This window comes from Copidosoma floridanum, unplaced genomic scaffold (genome assembly GCF_036245765.1).
Source record: "Copidosoma floridanum isolate Cflo_tuat_1 unplaced genomic scaffold, Cflo_Japanese_pri ptg000020l, whole genome shotgun sequence".
In the NCBI taxonomy this organism is placed as follows: domain Eukaryota; kingdom Metazoa; phylum Arthropoda; class Insecta; order Hymenoptera; family Encyrtidae; genus Copidosoma; species Copidosoma floridanum.
The window spans coordinates 20,466,381-20,491,223 of record NW_028321897.1 but is presented as its reverse complement, the minus strand read 5'-3'; the positions used below and the strand labels follow the sequence as shown (position 1 = coordinate 20,491,223).

General features: G+C 34.3%; 1 protein-coding gene across 3 annotated transcripts in view; it reads left to right on the top strand.

Annotated features, from left to right (window-relative positions):
* The first annotated feature begins 7,251 nt into the window (after positions 1 to 7,251).
* The window catches only part of Rrp5 (Ribosomal RNA Processing 5), a 101,876-nt gene continuing 84,284 nt past the window's right edge, over positions 7,252 to 24,843 (top strand). For all 3 annotated transcript variants that reach the window (XM_089593898.1, XM_089593897.1, XM_089593900.1), the window contains exon 1: positions 7,252 to 7,454. The gene's annotated coding sequence lies outside the window, so the exon portion shown is untranslated. The remainder of the gene's footprint in view (positions 7,455 to 24,843) is intronic.

Here is a 24,843-nt window from a genome sequence, read left to right as displayed (position 1 = left end):
TTAAAAGAGTGGCCAGTAAAAGCTACAGGTCATTAGGTGATAGGCGCTTGTATTATTTATTAATAATTATTAATTAAAAAGAGTGGCCAGTAAGCGCCCCAGGTCATTGGGTAATAGGCGCTTGTGTTATTAAAAATTATTTGTTTATTAGAGTGGCCAGTTAGCGCCCTGGGTCATTGGGTGATAGATACTTGTTTTATTGGAGGTTATTTGAATCTCGCGCGTCACTTTCGGTACTATTTTTTTTGATCTAGTGATTTCCCCCGTCAGAGAGGTTGGGTCCTAGAGAATTCCCAAATTTGGCCGGAACTATATCCCGTCGCTAGTATGCGTTTGCTTCCTCCCATGGGCTCGCTCACTCGCGCTCACTCGCTCACTCACGCGCGCGTTCGGTACTTCGATAGGCCCCCAGGCATGCTGACTCCTTCATATGAGTTTATCGTTTTTTCCATCGGTCTGGCTGGCAATACTTGAGAATTGTTGTCAAGCGTAGACGCCACAGGGATGATAACTTCTTCATGACTGACAGTTCTAGAATCTACTTGGCTGGTGACACTTACAAAGTTTAAACTGAAATCATTCATAATTTTCATTAAATATATTACAGATGGATCACAACATAAGTGCACTAGTACAAAATTACTTGATTTTCAAACTGGGAGTAGCAGAAGGTCGTAAACGCCTCAAAGTTTTAATTCCATCAGTGTTAAAAAAATCATCTGAAGAGAAATGGTCGCTGCATATTACAGCACCACTGTAGCAAGATTCTCGACCAATACTTTGTAACCATTCTTTTTTCCTTTGTTCATCTTTTTGAATCCTCGAAAACTAAATTTTTATTTTCAGTTGCATCTTATAAAATACCTAATTCTTTAAGTCATCGGAAGACTTCAAATAACTTACTTATGAAAAGATCGGTTGCTATAAGCTGAACTATGCTCTGCTGCACATACTATACATAATTTTACCAATTCACTAAATAATTAACTTGCTTCCAAAATGTTTATACTTAAAACTATCCTGAGAATTGCTCAGCTGTGTCATGCATCAACCTATATGACCTGCACTGCATCGTCTGCTACTGAGTAAACAAACATCATGCAAACATATATATGTTTACACATACATGCAACTGTGCCCCTTCTCCGTCCGTCTGCCTCGCGCCCCCACTCCCCGAGTGTGCGAGAGAGAAAGACTGACTGCCCCCGTCTTCTCTCTCTTTCTACGCGAGCTTCACTGCCCTAGCTGCTAATAAGCAGTCTATTCTTTATATGTCTATGGTGACATCTAAGTATTTTCTCTTAGTGTCATTGCGGTGTTGAGCTGACGAGTACGACTGATATATGTTCGATTGAAGAGTTATGAGGTTATTTTAGTAGTGCCGTATAGTCTTTTATATTAACAAGCCACAACTTACACTAATGGATGGAAAATAAAAAGTTGTTGCCTAGAAATGCCCTTTACGGTGAGATTATAATGCATCTTTTACCCAAAAATTGACCTTAAAAAATATAGACTCCCTACCCGATCTTATCTGTAACACTCATCTAAGATAATAGATAAGGCATTATAGATAACATTGTAGATAAAAAAACAATATCTATATTTTTGGAGGTCGATTTTTGATACAAGATGCATTCTAATCTTTCGACAAATGGCACTGACTGGTGATAACTTTGATTTTCTATCCATTGGTATAAGTTGAGGCTGGTTAATAAAAAAAATCATATTGCACAACTATAATTACAACATAACTTTTTACTACAATAAAGCATGACCGAAATATTGTGGTCCTCGACAAATCATAAGGTTCCTCAATTCTGGTAAAAGTGGCGGCTGGTTAAAATTTTGATCACCCTTCGACCTCAGCTCTTGGTCTATATTCATAACTTGGTTAGAGAAAGAGACTTGTCAGGGTTGACCGAGCTAAGTAACATTGTCAGAAGCTAGCACGCTAGGCGTTAGGCATGCGGCCCGCCCAATTTAGTCCTGCCGCGCACCTAGAGTAGTCACGCGGGGCCATCAATAGTATAGGGGAGCTGCTATAGCTTCTTATTTTAGTGGCGCTGCCTGCTTACTTTTTTTTTAGTTTAAGTGTTAATTTTAAACACAGTTGTAGCTAGTTAGTCCTAAAAATATAATTAACAAATAAATAATAATAATGTATAAACAAACAAATAATTATATATTAAAATACAAAAAATAATAATATCTCAAAACACCGCACATCACTTACTGTATTATTAGAAAATAAGATTATTGTTAGCTATTAACTCACATTGTAATATGCAATACAAATGTGTAAGGACCATATTTCATGCAAATGTAACCCTAGCTTTATTCAAATTGTGTAAAACATATATCTGTAGAACGTACATGAGCCGATTTTACCAGGTACGAACTCGCCCAGTGAGTTAAGACTTAGGGGGGTTCTGGGGGTCACATATAGTTATCAGAGCGCGCGGTGGCTCAGTTGGCTAGGTCGTGGATTGGCACGCGGGAGACCGTGGTTCGATTCCCTGCCAGTACGACATTTTTGGGCAACTACTTCTGTGATTTTTTACATGTGCTTTTTCACCACGCAATGCTCCTCGAGGATGGTTTAGGCGACCTTCTCGCAGCAAATTTTGCCTAACTTCCCCCTACCCCCCTCCCAGTAGTGTGAGGCCTCCCATCCCTCTTCCCTTCCTTCTCCAAAGTACTAAGTGCCCTGTGTAGTGCCCTTTATAGGAGCCGGACGTAAAGCACTATAATATAGAAAATAAAAATAAAAAAAACATATAGTTATCTACGTTTACTCGGTGTCCGTTTCTTATGTGACACCTGGTGCGAGGGAATGAAAATGATACAAAATGTTTACAAAAATCTACTGTCAGTAACATAGGCAAATAGGACCACCGGTGTATCTTACAGGGTGGCTTGTTTTTGCTGTAATTTTCCTGATTCCCCTCGTTTCATGTTCATATTTTCTCATTCTTTGCTCTTATCGCATTTGTGTGCAAAACCCGACAAGAATGTAAGCCAAAGGCTATAAGACCCAGGCCTGGCCAGACAAGCCTTACATCATTTACATTATTGGATTTACTTTTGTAGTTTGTTGGTGCGGTGATGATGTCACATCATAGAGATATTAGAATAGAGTGCGCTAATAGATGCGAGAATTTCCCTCCGTCTCTCTCTGTTTTCCAGCCATTCAGCGCTTGGAGAGGGACTGAGGGAGTAGAGCCAATCACAGCGATCGGCTAGAGAGAGACGGAGAGAGATTCTTGCATCTGTCTCTCTCGCACCGTCTGACGGGCTAACTTACTGGCAGCAGTATATATTACGCACTCTATTCTAATATCTCTATGTGTCACATAGACCACCTTGAGAGCGAAGGATCTATGTGGTAGGCAATTTTTGCTGCGAGAAGGTCACCTAAACCTGTCACGAGGAGCATTGCGTGATAAAAAAGCACATGTGAAAATTCACAGAGGTACTTGCTCGGGAGAGTCGTACTGGCGCCGGAAATCGAACCCGCAGTCTCCCAAGTGCCGTCCCACAAACCAGCCAACCGAGCTACCTACCGCGCGCTTTTATTTGTTCAGGTACAATAACATGTGTCTTTAAGTACTAGCAGGTCTACGTACTACAGTTGGGGTTACATAAATTAAATATACATATACATACCATATGTATATGTATATTTAACGCTTTTGGATAAAAAATAACGATGAGTAATTTTAGCAAATGATAAGGGAAAATCTTATGAGCAAATTATTGCTGCTTTATTAAACACTGTTGAGTGATATATAATGGCTAATTTTTAGAAACATTGAAGAAAATGATAATTAAATTTTTACAAATCTAATTTTTTTTATTTTTAAATTATTATGACTGTAGCTACAAATTGAGAAATACTTACTATTTTGATCAAATTATTCGTGATTCACTTGAAAAGCAGTCTAACGTTGGTTATTTGATTGTATTCGTTCTCGAAGTAATCATACTGAGTATATTAGGCCTAATTTTTTTTTTCTTATAATTTGCGCACTCTTAATTTTTCCTTTTAGTCATTTAGCTTTCGTTTAATGTACCCATAATTATAAACGAATGAACAAGCACAAAAAAAAACACACGATGAATTAATGGAAGCAGGTGTGTGTGTACACACACACACACACACGTATGTGTATGTTAGTGTCAGGTGTCACGTCTCGAAGGCTCGAAGGTTATCTAGTTTACCTATGTACGTATCCCATCATCAGGGCCTGGCCAAGTGGCCATACTCTTTCGATAACCTCATTACAATATTGGCCAGAACCTGGTGTTCATAGTTACGGCTGTCTAATAGTTTAGGCGCCAGGTAGGGTCCCGTGGCCTTTTCAATTACAACGGACCCACCAAAGTTTTTTTAATGTATTTTTGCCTGCTGAACACGATTATCGATGGTAGGTCGCGATCCGGATGGACAATTTTTTTTTATCAACAAATTTTATAAGCAAATAAAAATTATTCATTTTTTTCCTATTCTTTAGCTCATTTTAAACAAAAAAGTTTTGTATACACCATATGCCTAAACCCAATACTTTTCCCGTAAAAAATTCGACAACTTTCAAAAAATGCGTTTTTTGCTATTTTCAATAGCTTGCTACTTAAAGCCCGATTAATATTTTTCAACTCAACACCTCTCAAATTGTGAGCCAAACATAGTATTTGATGAATACGTAAAGACCAATTGATTTTATTTGGTTGTTCTTATCCAGCGAGCTTGACGGTCTGTGCCTTTTTAATGTGACCGTACGGCCTCGGCGCAATACAATATATTCTGGCATTGAATGTTTGTTATCTGGACAGCCATACATAGATTGTTTTTTATGTATTTTTGCCTGCTGAACATGATTATTGATGGTGGGTCGTAATATCGAAGGTGATCAATGTTTTTTTATTAACAAATTTTATAAACAAATTGCAAAAATGTAATTTTTTCTAAAAATAATGTTTTTTTTTGTTTTTATAATATTTTTTTACTAAAAAGTTTTTAATTCTCCAGTTTATATAGGGGCTTATATGGTAGTATATATATAGCTATGTAGTCAGTTTTTTGTTGTCAACAAATTAGCATAAACCAGTTATCAAAAGTTTTGATCTTATTAGTGTTTGCAAAATAAAATTCAAGAAAATATAACAGGACTACCCCAAAGTATAATAATGTGATAATACGTAGTTTATTAAGGTACGATACATTTCTTTGTTTAGAATCTATTTTATAGTATACTGCATCTTGTACATATATACATATCTTACGAAGTTACCACAATTTTTGTTATTTTAATTTTCACTGTACTTATTTTTACATGTGTTTTCTTTTTTACCATTACAAAAATTTAAGTGCAGCACGGTATTTGTTCTGCACTACATAAGCAGGTTTTTCTACTGCATACTTTACAAGAACAAGGTTGTAATAATTCTTCGTAAGGTGGAATTAAAGTTTCAATTTTTCGTGGCATAAAGAGATCGTCACACTCTATGTAACCACACTCTTTCGGATCTAATTGTTCAACATCAACATTCAAACATTTAATTTGATAATATACTACGAAATATGCTCTTAAAATGTGCAAATTGATAGAATTAGAGGTCGGAGGTAGATCTTCAATTAAGCACGCATTTATCAAAGCTATTGCATTTTGAATTTTTATTAACAACAGATACCAAAATACTCTTCAGCCTTGGTGATACTTTCATTCAAATTTGACTCAGAGTAATCTGAAAAATATAGTAATATAAAAATAACACTGAATACTGTTATCGTTAGAACATAGTCAAAATTTTCATGAAAATCGATAAGCTCTATCTTCTGATGTTTTTAGATATATTAACATGTTTTTTTTTTGGGGGGGGGGTGTTACTGGTATTTGCCATTACTAGAAAATACACTATCAGAAAACTCACAAGAACGCATCGAACTGCACTCTGAACTGCATGCAGAAATACTCGCGCTCACTTGTTTAAACACAAGTTTAAACAAGTCTGAAACGCTACAGGGACTTCCCATCGTTTCGCGGGAAAACAACGAAAATTCAAAATTTTAATGTCTCAAAAATTGCATTGCAATTAAAATTTTACTTTGCTATCGAGTCAAGGGACACATTGATCAATTTACTTTACTAATTGATTGTATACGTAACACAAATAAATTGTTTTCGAACGATTTTTGTAAGACAAAAGAAGGGGATAGTATTAAAGACGTTGGATTGTCTTGCATTTTTCTACTTAGAGTTAAAAAGCATGAAGCTGCTAAGTTCACTGAACAAAAATAAACAACGAATAAAATCATCAACTATAAGACATTCTTAAACCCCTGCATGAACTGGAGAATTAAAAACTTTTCAGTAAAAAATTATAATAAAAGCCCTACGTTGCAGCTGTGTGAAAAACGGAAAAAGTAAATTTTTTACAGTTCACGTTTTTTTGCGGAAATAGTATGGGCTTAACAGATGAACATTATACAAAACTTTTAGTTTAAAATAAGCTCAAGAAGCAGAAAAAACTTTATTTTTAGAAAAAATTACGTTTTTGCAATTTGTTTATAAAATTTGTTAATAAAAAAACATTGATCACCTTCGATATTACGACCCACCATCAATAATCATGTTCAGCAGGCAAAAATACATAAAAAACAATCTATGTATGGCTGTCCAGATAACAAACATTCAATGCCAGAATATATTGTATTGCGCCGAGGCCGTACGGTCACATTAAAAAGGCACAGACCGTCAAGCTCGCTGGATAAGAACAACCAAATAAAATCAATTGGTCTTTACATATTCATCAAATACTATGTTTGGCTCACAATTTGAGAGGTGTTGAGTTGAAAAATATTAATCGAGCTTTAAGTAGCAAGCTATTGAAAATAGCAAAAAACGCATTTTTTGAAAGTTGTCAAATTTTTTACGGGAAAAGTATTGGGTTTAGGCATATGGTGTATACAAAACTTTTTTGTTCAAAATGAGCTAAAGAATAGGAAAAAAATTTTTTTTTCCAAAAAAATGAATAATTTTTATTTGCTTATAAAATTTGTTGATAAAAAAAATTGTCCATCCGGATCGCGACCCACCATCGATAATCGTGTTCAGCAGGCAAAAATACATGGAAAAAACTTTGGTGGGTCCGTTGTAATTGAAAAGGCCACGGGACGACCCTACCTGGCACCTAAACTATAAGTCTAGTCGTCTAGTGGTCATTTCTTGTCGGGAAGACCCTTAGAAATCTCGTTGAAAGTATCGATACCAAAGAAAAATCTCAGGTTGTTATCGATGTATCGAACCGTAGGCCCATAGGATAGACTCAATTTTCCAGTTCTGGTAACTTGACAGGCGCATGTGTACTATACTTTACGAAGATGTCTCGATAATTTACCACGTGTTTTTTGTTGTGTATTACTGAATGAGCTGTGGGAATATATTTCACAAGTAAGTTAATGTTTTAATAATTTATTGCCATGGACATAAGTATCCTGTTTTTTTAATACCTCTAGCATCATTGAGCATCACATGAACTTGTATGTTATTATGTTCGTACTTTAGTCATGGCTACCTTATTTTCCCATAATTTTTCTATTTTAAAATTTTACCATCACATATACATTCTTTTTCTTAATTTAGTAGGGTAATAAGATAATAAATATATTCCATCTTCTTCATATTTTAATTGTTTAAATATCTGTAACCGTCTTTTTTATGATCTTGGTTTTGTCTTTATGAAAAAAAGTATTGTCAGGAGTATCATATTCAGGATCACGATTCAGTACAATAATACATTTTGTAACCCCTGGATAGAACACTTTCCCTTAAGTATTTATTAATTTCGAATTGACTTGTCATTTAATTGTGCTTAAAAGTTGACTTTTTAGCTAGTTTTTCAGATGTTTTTTTGGCTCAGGTGTATTATCTAGTGGCATGATTTTCAACGTGTCAAAGGTTTGAAGTGAGAGAGAGTTATAGTTTGTATCTGCAGATAGTAAACTGTAACCATTAATTTATAACCATTGTTATTTCTATCCTAATATTTCTTGATATTTGTGACATATGCATGCATGAAACAAATGCCTGCTATGTACATATTAATCTATGAGCCACTTATAAACGTTTAAGGTGGCTTGGGCGGTTAGTACCGTACCTACAGTAGGGTGCCATCAGAGAATATAAAAGCACATCCCTTTATGGTATGTGTTTCTATATTATCTGGTGCCATAAAGGCCCCTATAAAATCAACAGTTTTTGACGATAAATTTTTCATTAAATATAGTTGAATGTTGCCAGGCAAGTAAGATCAATATTTCATACTTTTTTTCTGATTTTCTCTTAAGGTGGCTCCTCACTATAAATCCCACAAGAAGAGTAAGCATACTGCAACACAGCTTTTCATTGGCTGTGGAGGTTTTTGACTAAAAATGGATAGGTACCTATAGTCCCTTCAAAAAAAGTTTAGTCACATCTACACCGTTGACCTATATCGTACAATACAGTGACCCGAGCAGACGTATGTATACAAATCTGAAAACATAACCCTTGTATGTAAATAATAATAAGCTGACGATAAGTACCTAACAAAAAACTTTATCGTGATATATTCTATTAATTTTATCTATTAGTCAAAAAAGTACATAAGTCAGCCCCGCCTTAAATTATTTTCTTAGTTCAGCGTCTCATTTATTTTTATTATAATTACGATTCCCCACAACTCCTATTCATTTTACGTACAACTTTCTGACCAATTCAAACTACGCGGGCTACCGCTCTGTGGTGTAGCAGACTCCCCACACTTTTCATCTGTTCCGTGACTTGCAGTTATCTACTATTTTCACAAAATATCCTATAAAACCCATGGTAATGTCCAAGTACCTGAATGTCGTTGGAAAGATTCTGATTTCTTCTATCTGCTACACAGTTTTCTATTAAGAACTACAGTATCTTTCCTGAGAAATCATACAACCTGCGCCACCAATTTGATGACCCTCCATAAGAGGCTATGTTACAGAGTCTATTTTCCAGTTAGTTTTTTTCAACAATTATGGTGGTGACGAGGTCTAAAATTTTGGGAAAAGACTCCTTGCACCTTCAAGAATCATCCTTTAAAATATCATTTAATACTCCAGTGTTTCGATTTAGTGAGGAGCCACCTTAAGTGAAGTCGTTGACCCTATATTTTCAAGAATTTAATAGATTCTTTGTAAAAAAAATACACGAGAACTATTTTAAATTTTTGAGGTTAATCAAGTACTTCTAGAGTTATAGCCATGTTAGTGACAGTTTCCATAAGACTGCATGTCAAATAGGGGAATTTTTAGTAGTGATTTGCGAAAAAATTAAGTCGTTGACCCCAGTTTTTTTTATCGCAAATGAATTTGGCATACTTTATTTACATAACTCTAGAATTTCAGAGGTGTTGATAAAAATCACCCAAGCCACCTTAAGAGGGCTCCAGCGAGCACTGGTACCAACCTGAAAACTATTTGGTTACCCGAACGGAAATTGTAAGTAAGCGATCAGTAGGGCCTACTTAGGCTGCCTCTCTTGCCAACTGAGGTCGTACGTTGGCAGCGTCAGGTAGCGTTTGGTAGGCCCTAAGTAGGCTGCCTCTATTGATGTAACATAACCAACTCTCAATTGATAAATATAGATATGTACATATGAAAATACACAGTGTACTATAATTGAACAAAAGTCATGCTTCATTTAAAACGAATCATACTCTATTTCTTCATGAAAATTTTTCATCACGGCATTGTTGATCACGTGTAGTTACAAAAATGTAGAATTAAAATAAATAGAACTTTTATATAAATAAAGATACAAATGTCACCTAAAAAATATCTCTCATTCGCTATTGATATCAAGTTCACAATATGAACATGTGATTCGTGAGTTAATTCTGAGGAACTATCAAATAATCATCAAGAAACTAATACAAATTAAATGCTAACACTGCAGTTTACTTTTCTTTCATGCAAAAACATATTGATTCAATTAAATAACAGATGAACTTGATTCGACGGCGAACATCTAAATGACAGTGTACAAGCTGTTGAATGTTGAATTTCATAATCTTAGTACGGTTTTCAAATAGCTTTTATTGCTAATTTTTGAAGCAACAATTATTATTTCTAATTCAGTACTTTGGAAAACTTTGTTTAGTTGACAACAAATTTAATGTCGATTGATTTTGTTAGTCTCATATGTATAAGAATACTCATTAATCATTTGTAGAGGACTCAATGAAAGACATTTGTAACAGTTGTAGGTTGTGTACCTGTGTATAATTTTACGCTATAGTGTACACTGCAACTGTAGCTGATACAACGATATATACTATTCGAGAAATAAGATAAAGGTAGGTTATGTAGGCTGCCTAATGAGTACCTCACGCACGCCCCCTGACGCGCCTACTTGTGCCCTCAGTAGGCTGCCTAAGTAGGGCCTCACGAACTAGAGAGGCAACCGACTTTCATTTCTGTTCGGGTAGTTGGTATCACTGCTGTGAGATATATCTATATATACGTGTATATATATGCGAGCACCATCTATATATATGATGTATCCGTACTTATGGTAAACAAATAGCAGCTTCTGTCACGTACAGAGCGTTTTATTTAGAATTAGTTTTTTCGTGTTATAAAAAATGAAAAAAATCATACATCAATGTAAGAGTCATCAAGACTTGCAGGATGCTGAAATGATTTTGCAACAGCAACAAAGAAATGAAAAAGTAACTAATGATAACAAACAAAAATTAAGTGTATTAAAGGTATTATTAATGATAAGATGATTTATAAAATGGCCAAGGAATCGATATCAACAGAAGTATTAGTAGATACATATAAAAAAAACCTACAAATGGTATCACCTGATTATTATCTATGAGTGTAAATAAAAAAGTAAGAGTCACTTCAAATATTAAAATTATTGACGCACTTTGTGATTAAATAAAAAATAATTGCAGTTAAAATTTTTTTCAATGATCCATTTTATTTAAAAAAAAAAATAAGTGTAAGCAATCCATAGGAGAACACGATTAAAAAAGAGTTACAAATGACAGGAATCCTATGTAAGTACTTGCAGTGTAATTCTGAAATATTCAAAAGCGCGCGCTTTACAAAAAACAAGATGGCATCCCGTCATGACCCTACTAATTCAATAACTTGATCAATACTTTACGAAATATCTCAAATATTTCCAGGCTTACCTATATTTTTGAAGGTACCATCTAAAAGCTGAGATGTTTTCTATAAAACAGTTGCAGTCCTGATATGTAACTCCTCGATTATTGTTAGAAAATACCGATATTTTTACGTTGCTCCATGAGAGGCTATGTATAATGTACGAACTTTAAGAGCAAATATCTCAAAATTTTTCAGGGTTAGAGGGGTAAATAAGGACACCGTTGGAATCAGCGTGTTCTTATCTATCAATTAAGCTACCTGTGACTTCCTAACTCCTCCCGCTGGAGCCCCCTTAACAGTGTGCTTCGTGTGCACTTTTTTGTTTCTGAAAAGTTTTCAGAATAGCAAGAGAGACAAAAATTTCAAATCGCAAAATAAGAGGACCCAGATTTACTAGCAAGTGTTATAATTTCCTAGAACAATATAATTCAAAATTGTGTTAAATTAATTTTTTTGTAGGGGTAAAAAATATAGAATATGTCTCTTCGTATAAATAATGCTAGGGTGACCTTTTTATGTTTTTAAGTTTTGAGGCATATATATTTTGTTAGTACCCTATAAGGTAGGTGATGTTAACGTCAGGAGGACCCGATGGTAATAGAAATCAAACTACCTTATCTGACAAGCTTAATCGCTGAGACCAATGCAGGCAACCAATATTGGTCTAAGCTTGGCAATAAAACAGCGCGCTGGTCAAGGTGCAACTTGGCAGACTTGCCTTAACTACTCCCAAGTCACTGCCGGAATTCGTTTGCAATGCATATAACATGTATATGTACTCAACACAACAATGTCTGCATATATCACAAGAGTTTAACTTTCGCTGAGTATACCGATACGTAATATATACATATTTAAACGAACTCAGGCAGTGACTTAGTAGCAATCAGGCCAAGTCACGCCCTGGCCAGTGCGCCGTTTTACTGCCAAGCTTTGGACCATGGTGTTAGATATAACTTTGGGATTGAGACATAAGGTGCATTTTTTAACGTTTGGTCGGTTGATATATTGCGAATGATTGCTCGAAGAAGTATGTACGTGAGCAATCGAACTGACCTACCGACCAATCTTTGAACATTTTGAAAGGGAGAAATTCAAAATAATAATGTAAAATTAAAATTAATTAAAATTATATCATAATTTGTATTGTTCGGTTTAAACATAAATTGTTAAAAATGGGCCAAAAATTTTGTGTGAAAAAATGTTCAAGTGGTTCAACATTATTTAGTGCACCAAGCAATGACGAAAGTCTTTTAACATAATAAAGCAAGGTTGTTTAAATTGTAACAACACTGTTTCTTTACGTAAAAATAAAACGAGGCGCAAACGCAGCATTAGCAAATCTAGATCACGTTCGTCACTTCAGTCCTTCTGACCTCTTGGGTTTCTTCTCCTGAAAAAGGGCGATTGGTGCGGGAGTTCTCCCGTTCTACGGGGAGAACTATCAATTCAACACACTAACAACATATACCTTAAACTATTTCTTTATTCATTCACTTACACTAATACACAGTATCTCTGTACACAATACACTACGCAACGCTTCACATCGTCCTCTGGACTGCGCTGCAGCGACTTCGCTTCGCACCACGCGAGCCGCGAGCGCACGTCCACCACGTCCTGCTCATCCTGGACCAGGAGGGGCTTCTGCTCGTCCTAGACCCACGCTACTATGCACACACTTACACTCCGTCCTTAATCTCACTTACTACTATATTCTCTCTCACTCTCTCTCTCTCTCTCTCTACTCTGCCATCTACCCTCACACATAACAAAACGCGCGAACAATGGTGGCACTCCCAAGCATGCACCTTGTGGTCTCTCGTACACCTCGTGTCGTCCACCCACACACTACTCTGTCTCTCTCTCTCTCACTGTCTTTGCAATACTCTCTCTCTCTGCCTCTAGCCTCATCTCCTGGTCAAATGTTCGCGAGTCCAACCCAGTTCGATGTCGTCCGAGCGGGTTGTTCGTCCTACAGCTTCAGTCTTTCTCTTCTTTCTCTCACTTATCCTCTTCTTCTTGTCTCAGCGGCTTTCGTAGTTCTCGACCTGGAGACCTCGTCGTCCTGGAAGAACAGCAGCTGCTAGACTTCCGCTCACACACCTCTCTTCTCTCAACACTCTACGCACCTTCTCAAAAACTCTCTCAACTCTCCCTCTCTCTTTCTCTCTCTTTCTCTCTCTCTTTCTCTCTCTCAACTCTTGCCACGAAAACCTGCAAAATCTCCGAAGCTTTCGCTGCTCGCACTTGAGCGCACAGCTTGAGGCTGTACTCCAGACTAACTCACGATCTCTCGCTTGAGCAATGGCCGTCGACGCTGCTGCTACCACGTATCTCTCCTCGCAGTCACTCTTGACATAGCAGCTGCTGTGTGTCTCAGTAGTCGTGTTCGCATTTCTCTCATCCTTTCCCGCTGGTACTGCTGTGTCTCTGCATCTCAGCTTGTTGTCTGTTGGCGTCCTCTTCTCCTTTCAGCGTATATACAGCTCCCAAAAAACAAACAAATTTGGACAAGCTTCGACTTTCTGCTCTTTGTACATACGTTGAATCAGCGAGAGCATTTTGGAACACGGAGGCCATTTTGCCTTGTTACAAAATGGCTTGTAATGTCATTCTTAAAAGAAGTAGTTATATTATGTGGTAAACATTTTACCGAGAACGACATTCTCAATAAAAAGTGTTGTTAAAAAAGTATCTGCCAAATTTATTTTCTAAGTATAGGAACCATTTAATCCTGTATACTACATCAACTTGTATATAATATTTTTTTCAACTGTTTACAGCATCATACGCAATTACAATTATATGTTCCCTTCTACAGAACATAAAGAGAAAATAACTGTGGAAATTTTACATCATTACGTTTTCATGAGATTAAGGTGATTAAGGCAATCGGCAAACATATTTAATAACGACACTTTAAAATACAGCCAAGAATATAAGAAATTATCAGAATTAACATAACCTTAGTGTACTCGTTACTATTTATTTATTTAAAAAAAATTATTTTATTATAATACAGCGTATGATAAAATTTGATGTGAACAGATTTTCTTTAAGCAAACAACACACTATTACTTTCGCTAGTATTATACTACTGTTCGCTAACACTAGTGGGATAACTATATATATATGGTCTTCTGCGTTGTATTAAGTGTTTGAAAAATATATTTCATCGATCTTACGCTTCTATCAAGAAAATAATGTGAAAATACCGCCTCGCATCCGTCTTCAGAATGAGAGATGATTTTGGATCATTATATATTAAGGATTAATCATTCGGATCAATATGTTAAGCACTTTTTGCTTTTAAATGCTTTCTTTGCTTTAAAAAATTCCACCTCTTGGCGATCAGACTAAAAAAATTTATTTTGTGTACGTAGTAATTTGTCTAAATGCTCGAATATTAAAATAACATTCTTTTTTATAAACCTAGAGTAATAATTTATAAAACTAACAAAAGTATGCAATTCAGAAATGTTTGTTGGTATCTTCATAACCTAATTTTATGTTTTCAATGTACTCGTATATTTACGTATTCCGTCTCTATTCATTGTGTAACCACAGAGACCTATTCTTAGATAAAAAATTTGAATTTAATTTTGTTTATTTTAATATTGTATTTACAGAGTAGTTTGAATACTTTTTCTAATTTTAACGCAAACTACGTCAAATTTTGTGCTGCGATTCAAACATCATCTAAAAAAAGACTTAAACTCCTAATGTACCTCAAAGTATGCTTTTTATTTTTTCTCGACTAATTGCTGATGCAAGGTCGATACCGTACATTTATCTATGACATTTGAATATCCTGTGCGTGTTTATTGTTGATACTTCACACTTTTCTCATCAACTTGCAGTTGTGAATAGGCTAATGTAAAATCTAACTTAGAAAACACATTACAGTCCGACATTTGTAAAAAAAATTCTTCAGTGGTAGGAAACATTAAATTATTTTTTATGCTGTTTTAAATATACGTTTGACATTTGCATAGTAACTGTCAAAAAAACTTGTGTGTGAACCGTCCTGAGGGAACATTCACTGGCATGTAGTACTACCCTACTGAAAAAAGCGATCCTACAGGATGGTTTTTCTTTTTTTTCTAGATACAATCATATTTTGGGTATTAAATATGGACTAGGAATGAGTGTCGGAGTGTATAAGCCTGACGTTACCGATGTTATCAGCGCAGGCAGTAGGAAGTCGTTTTGAAACCATCGGAAGATTCGATGAAAGCGCAGTCTTGTGCTAGCCAGCCTATGTATTATTTTTATTGTATTATACCGTAACATATTGTTTATATTCGTAAACTTATCCAATATGAATTGAAAACATACCAAATCAACTCATTTCCACGACAGCTGGAACACGTTTGTACACAATATTGTTTCATAAAAGGTATTTTTATACTTATAATTATATTGTTTGACACTTAATTTTACAGAAGTATACCTTCATTCTTAAGTACCCTAGCACCCACTAGCCACTGCTTTCTCTATTTTATTCATTTATGTAAGTATGTATGGAAAACTGAGTAATTTTCATGCTTAGCGGCTTTTTACGGCCTTAAAAACACATGAGGAAATCGTGAGGTTAAAGAAAGGTATTTTGTTTGGTTTTTCTGGTACAAGTGTACACGTATCTACAGAAAATATTTGATTTTCCAAGCCTGACGTCCTTTTACGGCTTGAAGAACATATAGAAATTGTGTGTGGAAGCAGTAAAAACGTCTTATATTTATTTTTATACTAGCACAAAGTTTTTGAAAAAAGTTAGTGGTTTTTTTTTGTATGATACGCGTACATACCTAATGATTTTTATTGATTTGTAGCTGGAATAAGTAAAAAAAAGTTTAAAGCCCCTTCTACTCAATTAGTCCCTGGTGAGGCTACTTTGGTGTAAGGCTTGCTCCAGCTACATAAAAGTCATCGGTAAATTATGTATGTAATGAAGCAAATATGACCTCTGGACTAGCAGCGCTCTACCTGACGCAATACGTGCAGCGATGAAAGTTGTTCATAATGACTTGTGGCCCTGAAATTGTTGTTTTTGGAGGAGAAAGAAGCACGTCTAAAGATAGAAAAAAAGGAGAACCACAGACAAATACACAGACGCGGACGCTGGGATACAGCAGCAGCGACTCAAGAGTCACTGCCTTTAGTAGTATTGTAATTGTTGCAATTATAGAGTTGCTTACCTTTTGAATCATTGCTTTGGCTTGACATTAGTTGTGATTGACGCTGTTTGTAGTTACGTGTACTTGTATTAATAAAGTTAACGTGTACTGTATTTTGGTGTAGAAAATTAGCCTCTCTTAAAAAGTTTCATTGCTAATATTTTATTGTAAAGCCTACGTAATGCTAGCTACAACAAAAAAATTTCTTTTCGTTGTTCAGTATGTTTAGTATCTTAAAGTTTGAAACCAAATGCAAAATAAATTAGTAGATTGAAAAAAAAAATTAACACTGCCTTTTTTTTAAGAGAATTTTTGGTTTAAGTGCAGATAATACCAGTGCAAATTTTAGTACTTACCACTCTTGGCTTACAAATATACAGCAAGAAGTTTCTAATTTGGTAAAGGGAAATTGTCATGCACACATAGTTTATAACACTGTCATGCATGCAATAAGTTTTTTGCAAGTGGGTGTTGAAAACATAATTTTGAAAATTTATTGCCATTTTGATAAATCCATTGCGTCAGTATCAGATAGTTGTCATTGCTACTTTGTGTGGACAATATACTATTAAATTAGGAGCCTTATAGTTGATATTGTAGTAGCTTAGAAAATAATTGTCCTTAACATACCCTCATTATGTTGATGATAAATGAAAGCAGAAGATGCAGTAATGTTCCAATCTTTTCAAATTTTGTGAGATATTTCCGGTGTATCTTCAATACAGCTATTAAACTACTAGATGATAATAATATTACAGTCTTTGATTAAAAACTGTTTTTTTTTTTTTTTATTAAACCAAAAAAATCACGCAGTTTAAATACAGAATTTCGAACGGCGTAAAGATAAAAATTAAGTAAGTATCTCATTTATAAAAACGAGCTTTAAATTTATTTAAATTGACAAATAGCTTATGATAATGTACATGACTATTTAATTGCGGATAGAATAATGTAAAAAATGCAACAAGTGCAAAAAAATACACTTGTTATAAAAATGAACATGTCATAAGCGTGTATTTTTTTTTAAATATTGATGAAATCTGCACTTTTTTTTCTTTTTTAAGTACAAAATTTTTGATGAGTATTTTCTTAAAATACATATTTAGCTAAAATAGTGTTGGCAACCCCAGTAACTGTAAATACTATGGCGTAGTTAAGGTTTTTTTACGTCAAGGTAAGAACTAAATTAACAGTATTAAATATGACTTAAAACTGAAAAAAGAGCTACGTAGAAAAATTGAGCGTTTTCTGTATTATATTTTTTTCCTGCATTTATTAATTTTTCCTCACATTTATGTCCAGGCTTGTTCATGTGTTTGCGTTAGTTGAAAGTAAGGAGACAATCTTAAAACTGCTCGGAGATTGATTGGCAACCATTAAAGGCTCATGGAGACTTTATACTTGAACTGTGGATATGTATGCATGGTTCATTCTACAAAAACAATATATTTTGCGTCATAATCAATTACAACGTCGTGCAAATAGAGATCGATCTGAACACTTTTTAAATATTTATAGACAGTTTTCTGCTGAAGGTACAAAAGACTTGACACCACAAAAAGTATTGCTTTAGTTGAAGGTGGAAAAAAAGCTAAACCAATGTTACGGATTTCCGTCTTACCCGTAAATTTACAGTTATAGTGATGCTTGGAATAGAAATAAGGGTTTTTTAATTTTTCTATGCCATAGGATCTTAAAGTTATTAACGTTAACAACATTTCTATGCATTTAAAAAAAGAGTAAATTTCTTTATACATGACTTGGTGTTTAACTTGCAGGATTGAAATCCAACAAATTTATTATTGCCTTAGAAAGCCCTTTCGCAAATGCACACAATTGAATATACGCATACATGCGTTTGAATTCGGAAGTTTTGTGTTCTATGGATTTTAAGGATATTGTATAAATTTGTTCAATTTCAGCCCACTTTAAACGAAAGTTATTAATACTTACTATCACAAAGAAAATACTTTATGTAGTGTAAAACATTAAATATATTACCAAATAAAACCACTAGTTAATACGTTATAAAAACGATAACCTTAAATGATAAAGCAATTGAGGGTACTAAGGATTTTCATAATCGCTCACTAATAATTTAACTTCATTCAACTTGAGAGTATTGTTTGCTTATAATGATAGTTGTAAATGAAATACATAAAGTACATAAAATAAATTTTATAACCAGTACTAAGTTGGCATTTAATTAGTGAAAACTTGTCGGGCACTTGATGTGTACTTTGCAGGCACCTGACAAGCACTTGGTGGGTACTTTGCGGGTACATGACGGGCACTTGGCGTGTATTTGTCCGGTACTTGGTAGGTACTTCACGGACTTTTGGCGAGTACTTGACCAGCACTTTGTGTGTACTTGGCAGACACTTGACAATTATCAGATATTTTATGATTTACTGTACCAGCTAGGTGCTCCACAAGTGATTTTCAAGAGCCCATCAAGTAGCCGCCAAGTACCAGCTAAGTTCTCGTTAAGTATCCGCTAACTATCTGGTATGTGCCCATTAAGTGGCAGTCAAATACCCGCAAACCATTTATCATGTGCCCACTAAGTAGTAGTCAAATACCCACCAAGTACCCACCTAGTGCTTGCTAAACGCGCACCAACTACATGTTAAGGAACGTTCATAAACCACGTGTCAGGAATTGAAGAGAAGGAAGTTCTACTTAATTGCTATGTAATAACCACTTGAGGGGAAGGTATGGTAAAATAAATAGCACGTAGTTTTTATATTCATTAAAACCATTGAAAAATTTTTGAAATTGAAAAAATTCAAGTATATATACTCCATTTCGAATAACGTACGAAGAATGTGAACGAGTGAATTTATCATTTGAACAATAACAACCTTACATCATAGGTTATTCGACGCTAATCGTAATCCAAACAGTAAAAAGTTTTCAAAAGGCAAAATTCAAGATTCCTTAAGTAAAATATGCAAAAAGCTTAAGAGTGACACAGAGCCCTTCTTGGCAATGTTGAAAGAAGACTTCAGGATTTGCAACAAAAAATAAAAAGAAGGGACACGGCGTACTTGAGTTATCTTACGCTTCAGGTAAAAATGTATTTCTATACAAAACGTTGTAAGTATAGCAAATATGACAATTTTTTGTTCAATAGAATGCATGTACGTTTGCGCGAGTGGAGTATGAACAAACAAATTATTCTGTTACTATCAGTATATTTCTAGAAAACTTTATGTAGCCAAATTTCTGCCGTTTTAAATGAGTCATCGACTCCTTGCGATAGTGCTCTCAATGTAAACGTCTCATTCAACGCCGTTCAAAAAGCTATTTTATAAATTAATGTTCATTCAAATTTAAATGTGCATTTAAGAATCATTTTGAGATTTTCACTTTAATTTGATTCACTGTTTTATTAAGAAGTTCATTGAAACGATCTCATTCATACTATATAAGGAGTTGTCTCGAATAACTTCTACACTACATCTTCCAGCAGAGGTCCAAGTAAGGTGGAACTTAATCAACATAAGCTGGCATCACCTTTAGGTGAACCACCTAGTAATAAATCTAAATACAGTCAAGTTAACATATTTTTATAGTGAATATTTGTGCATATTCACACAGCATATGTAATTTATGAATAATTTATGCTAACTTTCATGTTTTTTTGTTTTGTTAAAGATGGATCTTGCGACATTAAACAAAATCGCTGACAGTGATTTTCTGCCAACGAAACAACTTTCCGTATTGATTCCTGACCAAAACTACATGGTGTCAAAACTAAGAAGAGTTTATACAAAATTCAGACCTAAGATAGTTGCAGACCTTGACGATGACTTTCAAGTTTTTCTGTAGACTAGTTGAAGTTCAGCTCTGTTCAAAAACGAAGAATTCCATAACAAATTATTGGATGCTGTGAATAAGTTTAAATTATTCATAGTAAACAACGGAAAACACATCAAATTTTCTTATGTGTGATGTAAAAAAGTAAAAAAATAAATTACAATTTTCTCTAAAATTTGAGTGTTTATTCAAAACATTCTTTCTATGTAACATTTTCATTATTACTTTATACATATTACAATCTTATGATTTTTAAACTTGAAGTAATTCAAAATGTCTTACTTATTTACTCGTCCAACTATTGTGAGTACTGTTAAAGCCCAAAAATTTGACAAAAACTTGATTGCCATGACTATGAAGGACTTTCTATAAAAGGTATATATTAGGATGTTTTTTTTTTGCAGTTCTTGCTCGTGGAAATCTTGAGAAATAGGTTGGTCTTAATAATCTTTCAGATAATACGTAATTGGATTTGTTGCTGTTACTCACGTGATTGTAAATATTTTTGTCAACCAATTCGGTGTATAACCTTTCTCGAATGCTTGTTTTGTTTTGCTCATGCGTACTTTATCGCCAATTTGAAATTTTGGCTCACTGCTATTTTTACATCTTTTTTAAAACTTTTTTAAGATTTGAACTTCATTTTCAGTAGTAACGTCTTTCAGTTTCAAACCAATTGTTCAGTGTTTCCTATTGTTGTATAATTTAATTAACGTTTGTAACAAATTTAACCACTTATAATTGCCTTGCAAACTGAATTTTTTCCACATTAAATCTTTTAAAGTATGATTAAATCGCTCGAATATAAAAGCTTTAAGATTGCTGTAAGTTGAGTATAAGTTTATTTTATACTTTTGTATGAGATTATGGAAGTTTGCATTGTAGAATTCTTTGCCGCGATCAGTTTACATGTTCACTGGCACCCGTCCTTTTTTTGATATCGAATGCATTGCTGCAGTTACTTCTTCACCAGTTTTTTTCTTGATGGGTACAGCCCATGCGTACTTGCAGAAAATATCTATTACAGTGAGCATATATCGGTATCCTTTGTTTTCGGAAGCGTAAGGCTGCATCTCTACAAGGTCTGCTTGCCAAGTGTCATCTAAACCACGTATGTTGAATTTTTGGCAAAGATAATTACGCCTTGCTGCCTTATGCAAATCCTCAACGATTTTCCCTATGTATTAATTGTCTAGATTTAAGTTTTTTGAATCAGCTTGAATAAATGGGAGTTTTTTTTTGTAAGCTGAACATAAAAATTCGAAAGCCATCTATTTCTTTTTCAAGCCTTTTAATTACTTTAATTAAGTAAGCATAATTTACTGTGACTTAAGGCAGTTTTGGTGCTCCAACATTGCACAATCTTTTGTTATCTAAGTCATACTGCCTATCTGTTGTAAGTTTGTATCCTATACCAGGAGGACTTCGGCTACTACCTTCGGTTTTACCTAGTTTTCGACCGAATACATCGACACTCATTTTGATACTTGAGCGAAAATTGTGCACATCAATATATTTACCCTCCTTCACGAAGCTCTTCGATGATTGATAAAATTTCATTGTCAAGACTTGCATTTCCTGCTGACTTTTCAGCTGTTAATAAGCGTAAACGATCTACTAACTCATTGGGATCATCCCAATGTATATGATCTACTTGTTGCGTTATTTGAGCAGTGTTATAATAAGGTAGCAATGAATCGCCTTTTTTGCAGACAACGATTTCTTACTATGGAGCAATAATTTTATTGAACTTATTGCTGTTATGGGTTCGTATAGCTCCGTTTTTTAAAACCTTTTTCTACGAACAATTGAAGTTTGTAATATTGTGTATTAATTTTGCGAATCATCGTGTACTACTACAGATTTATTAGGATACTTTTTAACAAGTAGCTCCATTAATCCAGCACTCATTGGATAATTTAAATGGTTTATTTTGATACGATTGTTTTCGAAGTCTACTCGCGAATCACCAAGCTTGTACACCTCTTTTCTTTTCGTACTCCATACTTCAAATCTAATGAATCTTTTTGATTCTGATCAAGTAGTTGTAAATAAAAATTATTAGATGATATTCTCACTACTTCTTAAAATTCTTACTGATTTGCACTAAATCAACGTATTGATTTGGAATAGTATTATTTAAATCAGTATTATTATCACTTTCACTAATGGCAGACTCGAATGTTATATCACTTTCACTGATCTTTTCTCTGTTTTTTGGTGCTTTTCATTATTAACTTTATTATTTTCTTCATCGTTTTTACTACAAAAATAATTATGAGCAACAGAATTATTATTATTGTTTTTTTTTTTTTTTTTTTTTTTTTTTTTTTTTTTTTTTTTTTTTTTTTTTCGGCAACAATTTCCATTAGAGGGTCTGTAATCGGTTTCAAACTTTCACTAAGCACTTTTTCAGCCTCATTTTCCCCAATCTTCAATAGCCTGTACTTTTTTAAAACGCTTTTATTAGCTTCACTTGTAACTAACTATGTACGTAAGAAAATCTTGGAATCCTAATTTGACCTACTTCCTGGTCTTCGATTAGGATGGAATTTTGCACTTACTCTGAGATTTGATGACATAACATGACTAGCTAAGAAACGTCATTACAAATTCAACACGGCGGCCTCCCGAAGATGATGGACTGGCTGTTTGAAATCTACTCCCATGACATGGGTATTAAATGAAAGGGTTTGCTGAATAGGATACGAAAAAAATAAAAATCACGTGACCTAAATCCAACATAGTGGCCGTCCCAAAGTGGTGGATTGGCTATTTGAAATGCAGCCCTATGATTTAGGTATAAAATGAAAGGGTTTGCTGAAAATAATGCAAAATGACATTTTTTAAACTAATTATTATGTAATCGATATCAGTCAATAAGGTTCGACGAGAAGAATATGAAGATTGGACTTTGAGTCTATGAGATCTCACCTTAGCCAAGGTAAGTTACGCGCCGAGGGCTGAATAGTATAAGAGTGGTAAAAAATATCATGTTGCTAACGTCACCTATGGGCACCGGGCGCAACCCTATTGTAGTTAGTCTTGCCCCCCTACATGGAACTCTAGGAGGATCGACCGTCTATAAGACTAAAAAGTATAAAATAACAATAATAGTTTAAAAAACTAAAAAACATGCTTTTAGCACGCACTAAAAATTGAAAAATAATTCGGACATTTAGTTTGATGACTCAAGAGTTTTCCGTTTGCCAATTCTTTATAAGATCGCAATAAAACAGAAACAATTTCAGTTCAAGATAAACGATAAATAATTACCTATGCGAAATAGTAATAAGTAGGTAATCATCTTTATTAAATATTTACTATGATTCATTATGAAAGAAGGCATGGAGCGTTTTGTCCAAAAAGAGTTAAGATTACATAGGTAATCATCTTTATTTAATATTTACTACAATTTATTGTAAAAGAAAGCGTGGAGCGTTTTGTCTAAAAAAAGTAAAAATTACACAAACGCTCCACGCTTTCTTTCATCGTAAATCATAAATATTTAATTAAGATGATAACCTACTTATAACCATTTCGCATAGGTAATTATTTATCGTTTATCACGAACTTAAATTATATATTTTTACCTGTGATCTAATGTAGAGTTGCTTAAACAAACAAGGTAGTGCTTTAAGTGCAATTATTAAAGCTGCTTCACAAGACATGAATACGAAAAGCAAAAAAGCTCAAGATGTCATTAGTAATGCTTTGAAAGGTTCTCGTACTGCAGTTGAAAAATTTGCTGGTAAAAAGCATGTTAAAATTTCTCGCATCTTACGCCTTCATACTCAAATCGGCGGAGCTTTTCCTTGATTCCCTTGTTTACTGGTTCAAGTGGAGCTGATGCTATAGCCAATGGAATAGTAGGAATTATTAAGAGCATCAATGCCACTAAGTCAGCCAAAAATCAGCTAGCCGAGAATCAGAGACATAATCAAACCATAGAAGCTAGAGCCCTCAGAAAAGCTGATTATCTCAAACCTTATAAAATTGGATTAGGAGTCTATTTAAAGTCTAACGTTGGAAAAGGTTTGAAGAAAAAAAAAAAAATTCCAAAAGTAAAACAATCTGATCGAGTTTCTGACCAACGTATATTTGATTAAATATTCTAAAATCTTAAAAATCCCTCGTTTTCGGGAAGTATTTATGAGAATCAACTTACCTGCTGATGGCCCACGGTTTTCTGAAACAGCTATAGTAAATCTTGATGATATAAATGGACTGGAAACTCACTGGGTGATTTATTGAAAACGTGGTAATAATGTTGTATATTTTGACTGTTTTGGAGATCTTCAGCCACCTATCGACTTAATGTTATATTAAAAAGTTGATAAGGTGAACTATAATTCTAAGCGTTATCAAAAATTTAACTCTTACAACTGCGGTCATTTTTGCTTAAAGCTTCTTTCAAAACAAATATAACTTTTTTACATCGAGAGAAACCTCTTAGTTCTACTTTGACAACAATGGAAGAAATATTGACATATCAAATATTGATGAAAATCGTAATAAATTTTACGTTGACAATCAAGTTATTGTATTACCAACCGGTAGTTATAAGATCGATGATATTAAGTCATTCTTAATTGAGGTACTACAACCTCGCAACATAACTCTTGCTGTTACGATGAA